The sequence below is a fragment of the Mugil cephalus genome, chromosome 20 (genome assembly GCF_022458985.1).
Source record: "Mugil cephalus isolate CIBA_MC_2020 chromosome 20, CIBA_Mcephalus_1.1, whole genome shotgun sequence".
Classification (NCBI taxonomy): domain Eukaryota; kingdom Metazoa; phylum Chordata; class Actinopteri; order Mugiliformes; family Mugilidae; genus Mugil; species Mugil cephalus.
Window position 1 is genome coordinate 14,291,865 of NC_061789.1, and position 16,101 is coordinate 14,307,965.

Genomic DNA, 16,101 nt, shown 5'->3' on the forward strand with positions numbered 1-16,101 from the left:
ACTTTTATTCTTTAAACTAGGAAACAGAGTACAATAATGGTTATAATTCCTTTTGACACTAAACGGCTTTAATAAAAATTGTGTCTGTATGTGGACCTAACTGTGTACACATGATGATTACTTAGAAGCCGACTAGGACTGGCCGACTTTGGATTTTTGGGTTGACTAATATGTGGTGAGAGTCCACATGATGTCGCACACAAACATAGTAGAAAGTAATGTTTTACACCAATGAAATCTATATTCTTGACCTGAATACATATTGCAGCGTCTCAGACAAACGAAGTTATGGAAGCATTTCTGCAAGTTTACTAAAGCTTGGACTAGCTACTGTAAGCCGTAGCACGCGCCAGCACCATAAACACCATCAGTCTGACACTTTTAATATGCGACTGTTGCTCTGCAAACACGCTCTCGCAAGTCTCGCATGGTGCATTAACTGACATCAAGGACAAAAAACACGCCACAGCAACACTGTCAACTAATAGCACACAACAGAGCTGAAGATTAACGTGGGCTTATCAATACTGTGTGCTGCAGATATATATAGCCCATATAAATTAGCGCCGTCAGTAGCGTTGTCACGGCGCTGCGGGCTGAACTTTGATGAACTTCGAATAGTTTGCTGCAGCGTTATTGTCTCGTGATCAGCGACAAGTTGACTTCCCGCTTAAAGCGCCATGACCGAGTCGATGGTCGCTACAAGCCCTAAAGCAGACCTGTCTTAAATACACAGCAGTCTAAATGCAGACTAACATCTCTAAACCCTTCAATCTAAAGCGATAAATGTCTGTCAGCGTGTGCCTGATGAAAATTGACGTTTCAAAGAATGTAATTACAGAATATTTTCCTCTTTAATGATATTATTTCACCCTCCCTCAGCCCATCTGCTATCAATCAAAGTGTTAATTCTTATGACACAGCCTGCCTGATGTTTAACTCGTTGTCAAATGTAATCCATCTTTAAGCTAAATTGAGATTTTCCACTTTAGTTGTGGTTAGATGATGGTCTCGAAATGAAAGGTCGGCTGTTGGTAATGATAATTTAATCACTTGTGGGATATCTCCATCTTGCTCGCTTGTTTGTTCAGAAAACCTCCAGATGGTTTTTCCATTGTCTAATCCACTAATTGCTTCATTTGAAACATAAATGAAACCACGTGTCCTTTCTAAATCCTTTTTTGGCAAAATTAACTGATTGATTAATTGATGGGCAGAAGAAATTGTATTTCACGCTTCCTTTTGTTATTCTAATTAAAAACCATAACATTTATTTTAAACGAGCAGTGATCCAGTAGAAAAACACACATCTTTGAAGTGACAGCGTGTTCATCACGGCCTCCAAGAATATATATGACACTGCTTATACGTGTTACCGTATCATTTGAAGTCTCTTAAGTAGTTTACCTGCCGTCTGCTCCGAGCTCTTCTCCGGATTCAGAGTGGATTGAGAAGAGCAGCTTTGCCCTTTGTAGTCTCCAAAGAGTCGAGGGTGGACAGTCCTTTGTTTAGTCTGACCCCAGTGCGCTTCTTCTGCTCCTAAAGCCTTTGGAGACGCCAATCTCACAGTGTCTGAATGACCGGCAGTGCATCTGTCACTGTCAGATCGTCTGAGAACCGACTGCTATTAGAGGCTCAATAATAGACCACTTATGAAAGACCTCTATTTGATGTTAAATTTACTTTACATTTATTTACAATCAGTTTGTTTTCAGTATCATTTCATTAGAATCAAGCTTTACGTTTTTATTCCTACAGCTGCCATATTACAACTTTATCGCAAGTATTCACGTCTTCACCAAAGTAAAAGTACCAAATATTAAAGTGTCAACATTTGGCTTCCGTTTAATATTTTGATAGTGCCGCATTTTGTTCATTACAAATTCATATAGTTAAGGAGTCGCTTAACTAACCAGTATATTAACTAGTAATCTAATATTATTGATTAATGTATTACGTCTGAATATTATTTCCTTGTTCACATGTCTTAGCGGCCGGACAAGCACAGAAAGCTCCCCTTTGTCAACCCTCTTACAAACCATCTACTCACGTGTCTTATCTATGTTCTGCGCTGCAGTGGTTTCAGTTTTTTTTATTAACTCTAACTGCAACATGAGCTGCTCAGTTTGTCTCGCTATTGTGTGAAGCTTAACTCAATTACAGAGCAATGCTGACACATCAGGGCACAGGTATAAAAGCTTTCGACTGCGCATCCCCCTACAGTGCCGGCTCTCCTTAGGCTAGATGCAGGAGTATAAACCAAGCGTCCTGAAAACTCACGGTGCTCCACTTAGAGCAGATAATGCGGCTTGCCAGACACAGAAATTTGTAGCTGGAAAACCATAGTCACATTGTGAAATACAGAATTTTCCTGTTTAATAGCTGCTTCCACTGACTGTAACAGCTGTACCTGTAATTTGTTATCCCTGTTGGTAGTTGAGGCTGATTTTGTTCCACAAATGGTCACATGATAGTTCAGCAGTGGGGTCAAGGACAGGTTTACTGATAAGATGCAATGTAGAAGTGAATTTAAGTGGTGTTATCAGAAATAAAAGCTCAAAATAAACTGCTTCCCTGAAGATTTCTTTTTTTTTTTTTTAAACTAAAACGTAGTCAGCAATGGATCCAAATGACTGGGTGTCTTGACGACAGGCAGGAGTGAAGCAAATGTTAAGTGTTTCCGAACAGCGTGGACGCAGTCTATTGCGTAAGTGTGGAAATAAGCATGCACCAAATCATTAGCTGAATACTAACAGTTGAGATTGATAAGAACCGAATGTCTCTATTTACTTTAATACCAGAGTGTAGAGTGCACATCATCAGCCTTCATAATCCCTTAATAGTTCCAGTCCAACAGCGAGTGTAGACTGTACTTTGCCGTGTTAAGTAACTCTCAGTGGAAGTTGTGTCGGGCGGCACAGAAACCAGCTCCCTGCCAAGCAAAATCAAAAAGACAATAAAAACAAGCTGACCGCAGACTCCTCAGCTTTCACATTCAACACTTTCCTGTCTGTCCTCACCAGCTCCGGCTCTTTTTTTTTTTTTCTTTTTGCTCCACGGGATCCTATGAAATGGGTTACAGTATAAAATAAATCAGCTGAGCGAGAGGCACAGGATGTGGAGTGCTGTCTGTCATGCTGTGACTGTCATAACTCGGGTCTATATTACTGACGCTCCGCTCCCGCACACCCAGAAGACAGAGTGCTACTGTTATTTTTAAAGCGTCCGCAGGGAAAAGTAATGGAGGTTTGCGCAAATTCAGACCCATCAAGCCGTCATTAGGAATGTGAAGCTGATGAAATGATTGCTAATGCGATCTAAAAGCGCTTTCTGCTTTGGATTAGCTTTGTGTTTTCTTTTATGCTTTATCTTAGTCGACGTTGTATTTGCAATTATTTTTAAAATGTGGATCTGGGTGGTCTCCTTTGTTCGTGGGAGCTTCTCGGTCGACTGTCTCAGGATCACTCAGGTAATTTGAGTGTCTCCTAATTAATTGTTACAGCATGGCAAAGAGCAGGGCCCCGTCTTCGCTCGCAGACCTTCGGTTGGCGACGGACTGAAATTTAAAGAAGGGGAGGGGAGAAGAAAAAGAAAACTGTAACTATGAGTCAGTCTAAAGGGTCGGCTACCGGGCCTCTGTCTCTGAGCCACTATTTTCATACTTCAGTGTCTGGGAAGCTGATTTGGAGCAGTAAATGTTCATAGACGGCATGATGGATTTTCATGGCACAGTTTAGGATCGGTCAGAGCAGCTGGACAGAGCCGCGTAATGCTGGGCTAAATGTAAAAACAGATGGAGCTGATGGGGGGATGGATGTCATATTTATCAGGATGGGGCATCATTGTTCCCATTTAAACTCCACATCTCTCCATCAGTTTATACTGAATACCTAGAACACTCAGCTATTTTAAAGTGAATTTCTGGAAGAATCAGGTCAAAACTTTCCTTCAGTTTGGACCAGATGAAGTTTAATTGTCATTAAACTTCATCTGTGTTTAAAAAATACATCAGTTTGTTGATTGACGCCAGCCCTTAAACGGTGCGTAGCATACCTCCCCTCACATTTTTTACTTTATTGAGCTTGTATATTTTATTTTATCACAATATTAATATTAATTTCATATTAATGAGTAGAATTTGTGCCACTCAAACCAGCATCACACTCCATTTATACATAACATTTATCTTAATAACATTCAAATAGGTGAGTTATATTTGCCTAGAAATTAGCTAGAGACTGAACGTGTGTGTGTGTGTGTGTGTGTGTGTGTGTGTGTGTGTGTGTGTGTGTGTGTGTGTGTGTGTGTGTGTGTGTGTGTGTGTATTTTTTATTTTGTTACGTTTGCTAAAAGTTTTAGTCTAGGAATTGACTCACTTTTAGAACCAACCCCAAGTGGCCATTACAGGAACTACAGTTGTGAGAACCGCATATCCAGCTTAATTTGTGTCTGTGCTGGATATTACTTCTTGCAGCAAACCCCTCTAACATTTACTACCTGAGCACAGTTTCTCTATATTTTTTATTTTATTATTTTTTGTTATATAATTTTTAGTCATGAAAGTTAATTTAACCATGAACGAGATCCCCATTAACTTGTCTTGCAAATTTGCTTCACGTGTTTGGAAAACAACATGAAAAAGTCCAATTAAAAGTTGCAGATGTTTGTATTTAACATTCATATTTAATTCTTTAGTGAAAAGGTTATATTAGAGATAGAACCTGATTTAAAAGTAGACACAATCTGCTCACCTTTGCCTTCATATGGGCATTGAAGCAGAGCTTCTGTTTTTCTTTAATAAAGCGCCAGCTTGAGTCACAGAGTCGGCAGGGATCGAGCATCCCGGTTGCTGAGACGAGTTAAAGATCTTAAGCTGGGTGTCTCTGCTCTGCACCCAGTGGGCTTAAACATATATCACACTGGCAGAAGGCTGTTTGCTTTCAACCCCCCGCTCCCTCTTCGCTCCCTCCCTGCCCTCGGCCGATTCCAGCCACTGATCCCCTCTCTGTCTCTATCTCACAGTGAATCCCTTCTAGTCAGGGGCAAAGCGTTGAGTTTTCACAGTCAAACAGCACCCATGCTGGCCGAGAATTTCTTTGATCCCCGAAGGGCTCGTATGCGACAGCGCTACTGGACTCCCTCCTTCCAGCAGTTCAATTACGTGTGCTTAACTAACACAATAAAACTAATGGTTTAAAGTAGGCAAATATCAGTTTTGCTACGACAATTGCACACTATAGCAATTTGATGACTATCCAGTTCATTACTGTTTTTATTGTAGTTGTAAATACCAGGTGTTGGGTTGGTCGTCCTGGGAAAATGACTCTTAACTGAGCCGAAATATTCACAAAGTAAAGGCCGCAGCCTGCAGAAGCTCAAACCTATCCACACGCACTCCACTGATATCATTCAAATGACATGCGATTGCAAGGAATTTGTGCATAAACACCAGAAATGATCATTTTGCGTAAACCTGGAAACAAAATCGACTGAACAAAAGAATTCTGCTTTTGCATATCGGAGGTGGTTTGTCTAAGACCTCCACAGTTCACACCCCGGGGGACGAGATGGAAAAATATGCAGGGATTGCGAAGGAGGGCTGTATGGGTGTGAAGACTGTGAACTGTCCTGCTGACCCCTGCGGCTCCTTTGATCAGTGGACCTCGGTGACAGTGCGCCATTCCGTGCCAAATTGCCATGTCACAACATAGCAGGCCATCTATCAATCTAGATTTCCCTCAAAGAAACGGCACGTTTAAGACAAACTCCGGAAACCCCACACGGCAGCATGTGTGCATCGTGTTCCAAAGTGATTTTCTGATTGACGAACTATTGATCAGCAGCACGGTAATGGCTCCATTAGCTCAAATGTGGATGTAACATTTCACTTTCCTGCCTTTAAAAAAAATGCCAAATAAAGAGCCGGTTTGATTTCTCATTGCTATTAGATCATAGGTCATTTAAAGTTTGGTTCTGTTTTTTTTTCAAATCCATCTTAAAACCTGTAAATACATTTAAAGAGTTCATGCCAGTTCTGAAAACTCGTTTTTTTGAGTGGGATGTGAGGGACTTGAGAGATTTCTCGGGTCTTGAGGCCAATCAAATGGCTATCTGTCAAACTGTTCTGTTCTTTTTATTAGTTACTGTTACTGTTTGGGTAGTGTTTGCGGTTGAAGTATAGAAACACAAGGAAGGAATTTATCCCCGTGGACGCTCTGGATTCTCCCTCATTACTTAAAGGTATCTCTTTGCGGCCAGAAACGAAAATTGGACAAAATAAAAAGCCCGTATTTGCAATGTGGTTGAAATTACATCTTCAAATTTGCTTCAGAATTCCTTTTCCAATTTCCCCCTGAAAACGGATCCAAGAGCAATATTGAATAATGTCTTGACATAGATTGCAAATGAGGTTAAGTTGAATTTACCAGACAAAACAGTTTTCCTTCGTGTGCACAAACACAGACAGCAACAACAAACCGGATCTTATCAAACTGTAGTGGCTATATACTGTTTCTTCATTTTTCTTCCTGTTTGCTTTTATTATCATTTTTTTCAGATTCACACATTGAGCTTAAGAAACAATAAGTTGAACAGATTGTGATTGTTTTCTCTTCTTGGGCACTTTCCAATTGATTCATATATATGTATATATACATATATATATATATATATACACATATATATTTGTGGAACTCCACATGTTGGGTTTACATTCTTTGTGAGAAAAATGCCTCTGGAAACAAACAGCCTGAAGCAGTGGAAAATGTCTTTATTTCTGTGTTTATGTGATGGTCTAATTTAAAGTAAAACACATCTCATTGGTACAAATTGCCTGTTAATTTGCTTGTGTACGACACAGATGTTTGATTTCATAGACCAATAAATCTGCCCACAAGAATCCCTCTAAAGAAAATCGGATAAAGTTCCAGTTAATCCTTCGCAGCGTACATCCAATACGAGGCAGCTAGATGTGAAATCGCTTCTAACAGGGACGTCCAAGTATTTTTGTGAATTCGGAGGGCGTATAAATCAAGCTTAATCAGCCACCTGAGCAGATATGAGCGCTCACTTGTACTTTTATGCCTGACAAAAGAAAGATAAAGTGGAACAACCAAGACATTCCCAGTGCTTGACTGCAGGACCCTGGGGAAGAATGAGTCTCCCACTAAAGCGTCACCTCTTAAAGAAAGCATATTACGTTACATACAAACATGTCATTTGTGGGACACTGGGGTGGAAATGTCTCCCTGGGGAGCAATCAGACTGACTCCAGCTTTTTTAAAAGTCTCCTCTCTCTGCCACTCCTCATTTTTCAGGCTCCTGGAATTGGTCGAAATTCTAGCTTGCAGTATTTGCCTTTACCCACACAGCTCGGTTACATTGATTAGAAATCAATTAACATTATCCTGTTTTCAGAAGTTGCTTTGTAATTCAACTCCACTGGAGATAAATCAGAGTCTGGAGCACCGTAAGCAAAGACATTCGGACTAAGAACAAGAAATGTAGAGAAGAAAAAACTGATTAACCTTAATTCATAATCGAAGGAGAGATTATTTATTCATAAAACCGATAAAACTATAAAATCTGCTGATCTTCTATAATTTAGTCTTTCCCTCAGTAGTTTTTACACCAATAATAGAAGTAAAACTGCTGCTTTTACAATATATTATTTGGTTACAGTAGATCAGTGAGATTGAAAGTCTTCATTCATCTATTAGTGTTTTGGAAACATATAATCCAGTTAAATTAATAACTGCTGTTAAAAGAAGATGATGTTCAGTCTACTCCCAGTCTGTTGAGTATTAATGTTCATTGGATAATGAGTCTTAATCCTCTTTTAAGCTACTTTTATGTTCAATGTGCGTTTTCAAAACAGCAGTTCCTTCACAAATGATCCAGAAATCCAACAAGCAGCCACGCTAAACTCGAAAAGGCAGATAATTGGTAAGGCGCTAGTCTTCCACTGTTTGGATTGAACGACCGTGAATGCGTAATCTCTTCATTCTAGCCCGCAGACTCAAACCCGGCGCAGCCTGTTTATTCCAGCCACAGAAAGAGCATCTGCCTCGCAGGACTGAGAGTGGCTGTATAAGGTTGCACCCTAACATTTACACACTTGGCAGTGGCAACAAAGCAGCCATTGCTCTGGCAACCTTTGGCGGCCATTAAGCATAATTTGTCTGGTATCCCTGTGTTGAAAATGCACAAAGGAGGGCGAGTAAAGCCAGCGTGGGGTTGTCTTCCGAGCTGTCATGTGGAAGGTGGTCGGGGCCCCATGTGGGCAGACAGCGACAGAGAGGCTGGCTGAGCTCCCTCAGGAGTGCTTGGGGACAGCAGCAACCCGAGAGGGTCCCCCCTCCCACCTTTTCTTCTCCACATCCCACCTACAGTCGCCGCGCCACCCTCTCCCCGCAGCTGAGCATCTGACGGTTAAAACAACAGTCCCTGCGGCCAGCCAGGCTCCATCTCCCCTGCTGGATTTACGCTCGTTTCTCGGTTCCCACCGCCCTCTCTTACCCTTTTCTCTCCTCTGTCTCCGGCTTCTGCTCCATCCCCTGGTTTCCTGAAACGGCACCCTTCTCTCGTCTGCCGCTTTGGAAAAAAAAAAAAAAAAAACCTGCTTCTGTAACAAGGCCCTGACACGACATACGGCGCGCCGCCGCCAAACAAAGTTGAAGCGCTTTATAGAAGTTCACCTGAAATTCAAGAAATGAAATCCATCACGGCGAATGTCTGTAAATGTAATGTAGATGCATTTGACAGTGACTGTGTAACCTTTACAAAAAAACGGTCTGTCTCTTCTTCCTCGGTTCAGTTGGCATTACATCGATCGCCACGTGACGGACTTTTCCAGGCCCCTCACCCATCCCGTGCGGGGACGGGCTCCAGCCTGCATGTGAAGAAAGCGGCTCCAGATGCACCGGGGCTGTTGGGTGAGACGTGAAGGTGTTGTCAGATACGTGCAGATAGTGTTAATTTTGATTTGATGGTTGCTCAGAAGTCGTAGCTGTTTACTGCGCTGAACCCCCTGCACTAGGTCCTAAAATGAAACCTATTACGTGTGCACGGCAATAACATTTTTCAAAAAAGTTCCTGACATGTACTGTATCATCCCAGACATTTAACTACATGTTGCTGGGATGCAGATGCAAACCTCAGAAAATTCTCCATGGTTCTGCCTTTTAATCACCATCTGTGCCGACACAGTGGGGTGATTACAGTAAAAGTCTCAAAGCCCGGTCCCTGTCGCCATTGTGTGAAATACGCAGAAATTCAATGCAGCAGACTAGCAGCGTAATTATAGAATGATGCTAACACCCCAGCTTAAGTAGACAGTGTAGGACTCTGGCCAAGGCTACGGCGCTGGCTCTGTTTAGATCTGATGTAGAGGCATAAATCTAGCTTTATTGTGCCCTGGAAACCCGCAATAAATAGAAAATATCTGTTATCTTTAGATCGTTTTTTCATTTATTTTTATTTAATTTTAAATAAACTGCAGTAATTTTCAGATATTAAGAAAGTTTCAATGTTTACTAATGCAAAAACAAATGCCATAAAATCTTTCAGCCACAGAATATAGCGGTACACGCTGCGGAGGGATGGAGCGACAAATAAAACACACAACCTCTGCCCTAAATCTGTAAAGCAATCATCATAAAACACAAGTAGCATCAACAGGCTTTAAAAACACAGATTAATCTTTTACCCTGTGTAGTTTGGAGGATTTATTGTCAGCCTGAAAGAAGGTTAACTAGTCTCCAAACGACGGGTTGAGTAAATGGAACTAAATCAACAAGAAAAAAATAAATCTCACCGTATGATTGTGTACAGATCAGACACTTGGAAGCATAAATCACGCTTAATAACCGAACACAGACTTCACCTATGTAATGTTTAGCGTGAAAAATGGCAAAAACTGCCTCCCGCAAAGGCAACAGTACAGTCAGGTCTGTTGAACCAACACTGGGGTGTGAACTAGAGGAGGTGTGAGGAGCTTACGGAGGCAGTAAAGTCATTATAGGTTTCTTCCTATCACAGATCTGCTTAACAGCTCAATTCAGCTGCGGTTTAAACAAACACGTTGATATTTGTAAGCACATACTGTGAGGTTATTTCCGGGTCATTTATTGATTTAATTTCACTCAATTATAGTCGTCTAATATTTATCTTTTAGTCTGTAAGTCAACAAAGACTAAAGAAGGCCATGGTAATTTCAGTCAAATCTGATTCAAGCTGCTTGTTTGTCTTAACAGGCCGAACTGACACATCAAAGAATCTGAAACCAACAACAGCCGGGTCTCTTTTCTTCAAAATAAACGAATCCTCTGTGTGATTAATGCGACTTCAGTTCTGTCTGTCTCAAACATGTGGCGTCAAAGTGGTTAAAGATCTGAAAACTGGGCGAGATTGAGCTTCTGTTCAAACATTTGGTTTAGATGCTATAATGAAATCATACCCTTCACTCAGACTTGACGTGAAGACACGGAGCACTAACTGAGATGAGGCCGAGGCATGAAGTCATGCGCCTGACGCGGTGCTGGACGTTCCGGCTGGTGAAAGTGACTGTCTGTCTCCTCGGCCTGCTTTGCCTCCTGGTTGTTTGACACGTTGGAGCCACGTGGAGGAAAGGCCCTACCCTGATCTGCTGCTGTGAGAGCTGGAGAGGTGAGTTGGGAAGCTCCTGGGTGGCAGGGCAACGCGCGGGGCCTCCCTGGCTGGCGCCTGTAATTTTACCTTCCCATTCATCAGCCAGAGATATTAATAATAACAGCACATCTGGATTCACTTTACTGTCTCGTGTTAACCCTTTCCACAGCAGCACTGGCTGCTACTGCAGCGACTGGCAAGGCCCCAAACCCCCATTCCAGCTCGAGTCCCATTCCTCTTGCTGTCAGTCTTCATTTCTCTGTCTCATTGACCGCTGTACTGTTTCCCTTTCCAGAAAGCTCACCTGAAAAACACCAGTTAGGTTCTGTCAGCATACCTCCCACTAATAGAGGCCATTTCTGACTGTAGTAGAGTTTGTTTTTTCAGGAAGAACACAAGTCATTTAGTTGTTAAGTGGCGTTATGTATATGCATTTAGATCACAGATACTAATTATTAATGCAAAAAACCCCAAGTTTAGAAATTTTATATCATTGCCACAGTCTCTGACATCTAACCCTTTATATTGTCACCAATCTACATGAAGAGCAATGTAGACTCTGCATCTACGCAATGCTTGGAATTATTGATGCGTATTGGCAAGGACTTCCCGATACGATACGTATCACTATACCTGAATCACGATATGATACATTGGTGCGATATATTGCAATATTTTCAAGCGTTCACTGAGAAATTTTAAATGCAGCTTAAAATACATATTGTATACATGTACATCAGAGGACAGTCATTGGACAAATCGAGTCAAAAAAACAATATTTAACCAAATGATCCATTTCCAATTTCTTTCTTTCGTGATTTTGCGATATATTGCCGTATCGATATTTTTCTCCACCCCTACTTGGAATGGCTGTAACTTATTGGACACTTTGGGAGTTGTTGTAAATTCTCAAGAACCTAAATTCAACACATTAAAACTGTATACAGTATATCAGTTGAAAACCATTAGTCTACGTCCATGCTAATAGTTTATCAAACTGTCAATCAAATATTTCCATCCAGACATACATTTCAGCACTCAATAACTCAAAATACCTCACACTCCATGCACGTCTCCTATTGCCGCTGGACAAAGGGAATTGTGTCTTGCATATATGTTGGACATGGTAAGATGCAGAATGTAACTGCCCATTGGTGAAGGGTCATAAGAATATTCGCATAATCTTAATGTTTTGTTACATTGTTGTTGCGTTTTCTCTAAGTATTCTGGACCCTGACCCTCCTCGTCGGTGTCCCCTTCTAAACTGCCTGCTGTGGTTTTTATTTTTAGATCGTTTGGGATAGAAACTCGGTTTCGCCGTCCATGTTATGGTGCGAAAACTGAGGCCACGGCTGGGTCGCGCGCCGCTGCTACTGCTGCAACACTGCATATGTGAGAGTCCGTACACACCTCTGCACGGAGGCAGGGTAAATCACCCCGCTGAGCTGTCTATAGGTGGAGCCGGGGTCCAGCTACTGGCCGCCAGGCTTGGCTCCGTGCCCGTCGCCTGAGCCTCCCGCTGGTGGCAACAGGTGACAGAGGTCTGCTGTGTGTAGAGCTGACAGCCCCCTCACAACGCATAGAAACACTTGCTTCATTACCAGACCCTTCCCCCCCCTTCTAACTGTAGAGGCAGAGACTGGGAGACAGACAAGAGTAGAGTGAGGCTTTACTGCTGTTTCTGTGGCACTAAATACGAGTTTGAGAGGAGGCAAAAAGCTCAGTGTGCATCACTCATCTGCTCATGAGTCAACACTCATGATGTCACGCGCTGCCTTGCCAGCCTCACACACAACTATACTGTATTACCAATTTTCTTATAAAAGACCTTATTTATTAAAAAAAGGGGAGAGACGGCTCTTTTTCCATGCAGTGGACGGAGCCGTACCTCCCAGAGAGTCCTGACTGTTAAACCATCGTGCCACAAACAACCTGCTAAAAACACTTATTGCTCCCATGCAGAAATAAACACTGGCCAATTAGTGTTCTTATTTTTGGAACTGTATTAGCTGCCAAGGCAGTTGAAAATATAACCCACCAGACATGGGGCTGACATGGCGGACTGCAGCTTCAGTCCTCGACTTCTCCGTGCGGACGTCCAGGAGCTGCTATAGCTATCAAGGCTGCACGCCGGCCTCGAGGATAGTTTATGTCTTCGAAATGAATCCCGGTGGTTAGAACAATAGTGCTACTATTATCCGGCACAGAGAGAGATGAATTCACATGAGGACAGGTCATCTTGATTTATGAAGTGTGAATTAGGAGCTGAGAGTTTGAGACCAAGGTGGGGTCGGGGGGTTCCATGGCACAAACAGCCGTCTGTGTTGTAGGGGCTGGAGACACCGCAACCTCCCGTCATCCCCCACCACCACCTCCACCACCACCACCACTGTGCTCTGACTCCTGGCCTGTTCGCTCATTCACGGCAACATGGGCTCCTGATGATCTGTGGAAATCCAGCCAGATGACCATGTGGAGATCAGCGCCTCCGCTTCGGATGGGCGTTGAAATGCGCTAAATGCCCCGCTAGACACAGAGGACGCCTGCTGTGTCTCCGTGCTGCTCGTCAGGCTTCATTTATATCACATGGCGGCTTGACGGGGTGCGCTATCATCCATCAAGAGCACAAGTATTATTTTAATTCCATTCAAACGCACACCGACCTTAACCCAAAGAGAGCGTACGGTGGTTGTGTGCGTTCGCTGACTGCCGCTTCACCAGTAAAAGCTAATGCAGATCTCTGGTAGATATCTGCAACTAAAAAAAAAAATAAAATTCTTGTTTGCACAGCTTCTTCATAGATTGAGTCCATTATGATGAACACTGCAATCATATTTTGTACAATAGTCATTGTCAAGAGACATATAATTTTTGACCCAGTTTGAATCGTGCCTGAAAAGATATATATATATATATGCATGTAATGTGAGGGTTAGGAGTTGAAAGAGAAAACTGAACAGCGACTTTCAAAATGACCTTTTAAGTCTACAAACACTATGTGCAGTCCATGGCGGCGAGCAAAAAAGGATCGAATTATTTGTCTCTCACAACTGACTGCTGCACTTTCTGTCAAAATGATGTCTGACAGTAGTCCACAGGAATGGGGGTGGGCCTCCTCCTCCAGAATACTCAACTCTGGAAAGTTGTCACAGCAGCCATCATTTTATCCTTTCTCGCCACACTTGCCAGATATACCACAGAAATAGGGCATTCACATTATAGAGCGGTTTGCTCGGCCAGCGCCCCGTCTCGCTGTGTGAACGCACGTCGCTCTCAGACAAAAGCTGAAGCTAAATCCGTGTTAGAGCTCGTTTCCTGTTTGTTTGGCGTCACAGCCAAATAATTCTACGTGTAAAATTCCTGATGAACTTGGGAGAAAAGCTGAAAGAAGTCACAGCTGAGACCAAGTCCCTCGTATTTTAGCTTTCTCACCTGGAGCATCTGTTAAAGAGGAGCACTAGTAAATAACTAATAAGTAATCCGGCCACAGTCACTAATTCCATCTTCTCGTTTCTAACGACTTTGTTTGGAGTTTTCATAAAACTTTACGGAGTGATGGAAGGAACACACACACAGAGGAAAATTTAGGTAAATGTGATAATCACAGGACTTGTTAAAAACCAATGAAAATGCGTTTTGCACAGCAGCCAAAAGGTAATTCCACATGGATCGGACAAATTTGAATAATCTATGAATTTTAGGATAGAAACACTGTACCAGACTAACTCACACTTTAGTGGACTGTCATATAGGAGTAAACATCCTCACACTGCCTTGTTTTGTTAAATTAATAAAATGAAACATCAACAGTGAAGACACTGATCAGATTCAGATGTTCAGCAGCTTAACTAAAACTAGTTTTATTCCGTTTGGGCTCATACTGACCTTTGGGAATGTTTGCCTTTAAAGTGGCTTTAAATTCTTAAATAGGACCAGAACAGTTTGTCATGCGAGGAAGCAATCAGCCTCCCAACTCAGTGGTCAGAATTCAGAATTAATTTTAATTAAGCTCACAGCAGGAGCGATTATTGTGATTGTGTGCTGTTGGATTGCAGAGGGATGGAAAAAAGTGGCAAACAAACTAGCAATTTGCACACCTCCCAAGTGCCAGAGTAAACAGAATAGCACCCACTTCATGTCTGTGTGTATTCAGCTTGGCAATGTGGCCTCAATCAGCGCGAGGTGTGAAACAACGCGCCGGGGAAGATAAAGTGCGCGAAAGGTGCTTTCTGTCACGATAACCTGCGCTGAAGGCTGCATATCAAGACCCGGCAGTCTGCTCGGACGGTTTGTTTAAATACTCCTAAAGTAGGCTTTGTAAATATCTCAGGTTTTTGTGGTTTGCTCTCGCAGTCCCCTCTGTTGTGTTTCCACCTGAGCGTGACTTTTCTTGGTCCCACTGATGAAGATTGCTGCCAGGACAGAAGTCTGCTTTCCGTCACTAAATGAGAAATCAGCAGGGAAGGCTGCAACAACCTGCGCGCAGCTCAAACACGGGGATTCATTTTGAACCTACATCCTCAAGGTTCAAAAGTCTTAAGAACCAGACCCTGCATTAAAAATCACATCGGCGGGTTTATTAGCCAAAGGGAACTCTGTTTGGTTTAACTTAAAGTCCTCAATTAAGCAGGCGTCTGTCTCAAGTAGCCTGACTTTTTTAAGGAGGAATATTTCACTATCGAAATGTTCCTGTGGTAAAACAGTAGGAAGGGATTAGAAGAAACAAAAACAACTCGCCGTTAAATGAGCCTGGCAATCCTGATGACACTTAATGAGAACCACATTTGGACTTCACCCGTGCAGCCACATTACAAATGAGATACTCTGGCGTGTGAAATATCATTTCTTAAGAGAATTAACATTCCAGTTTGATTTTTTGAAAGTTCCTTCAGGTGTGTGATTAAGTGCAGCAAGCAAAACCGTCCGAAAGAAAACAAGCAATTGAGCTTAATTGTTTGTCGAAATGGGCATTAAAATCAGCGATTCCTGGATGTTCGATGGCCGCTGAAAGCGTTGTTTGTGTGATGGTTTACTCTGCACCGTCCCTCGCGTGAATGCGCTGGATTGAGCCTATCTGTCAAGCGTTTTTTAGGTGCGATAGTTTATGATACGTGCTGGTCAGATGAAAAATACAAGCGTGACATTTTCCAGACTTTTCACCATCATTTGACCGTAAACTAAATGAGTCGTGTGCTCAAGTGCTTGTGTGAATTAGCTCATTCAAAATGAAACAGAGATGCATTTATCTAAAGCGGATGGTTTATGGCTGATGTAGCAGCTGGCTAAGTTCTTCCATTAAATTATTTTTCAAAGAATGATTCTCTGAGCGTGAGTTTAGACAGGTTCACAAATTGTGATACTTTCCATGGCTGCTGCTTAGCGAGCGTTGTTTATTTGGGAGCTAATTTGGCCAGCTTTATTGAGAGGCTCGCCGTGGCACCGTTACAGGCAGAA

At 42.3% G+C, this 16,101-nt stretch overlaps 1 long non-coding RNA gene across 2 annotated transcripts in view; it reads left to right on the forward strand.

Annotated features, from left to right (window-relative positions):
* LOC124997986 overlaps nt 1-16,101 on the forward strand; it is a 42,703-nt gene that overhangs the window by 11,575 nt on the left and 15,027 nt on the right. Inside the window, exons 3-4 of one of the 2 annotated variants that reach the window (XR_007111009.1) lie at nt 8,816-8,933; nt 10,468-10,665. This is a non-coding gene — a long non-coding RNA (uncharacterized LOC124997986). Of the gene's footprint in view, nt 1-8,815; nt 8,934-10,253; nt 10,325-10,467; nt 10,666-16,101 lie in introns of those variants that run through there. The other variant, XR_007111008.1, reaches the window with a different exon arrangement.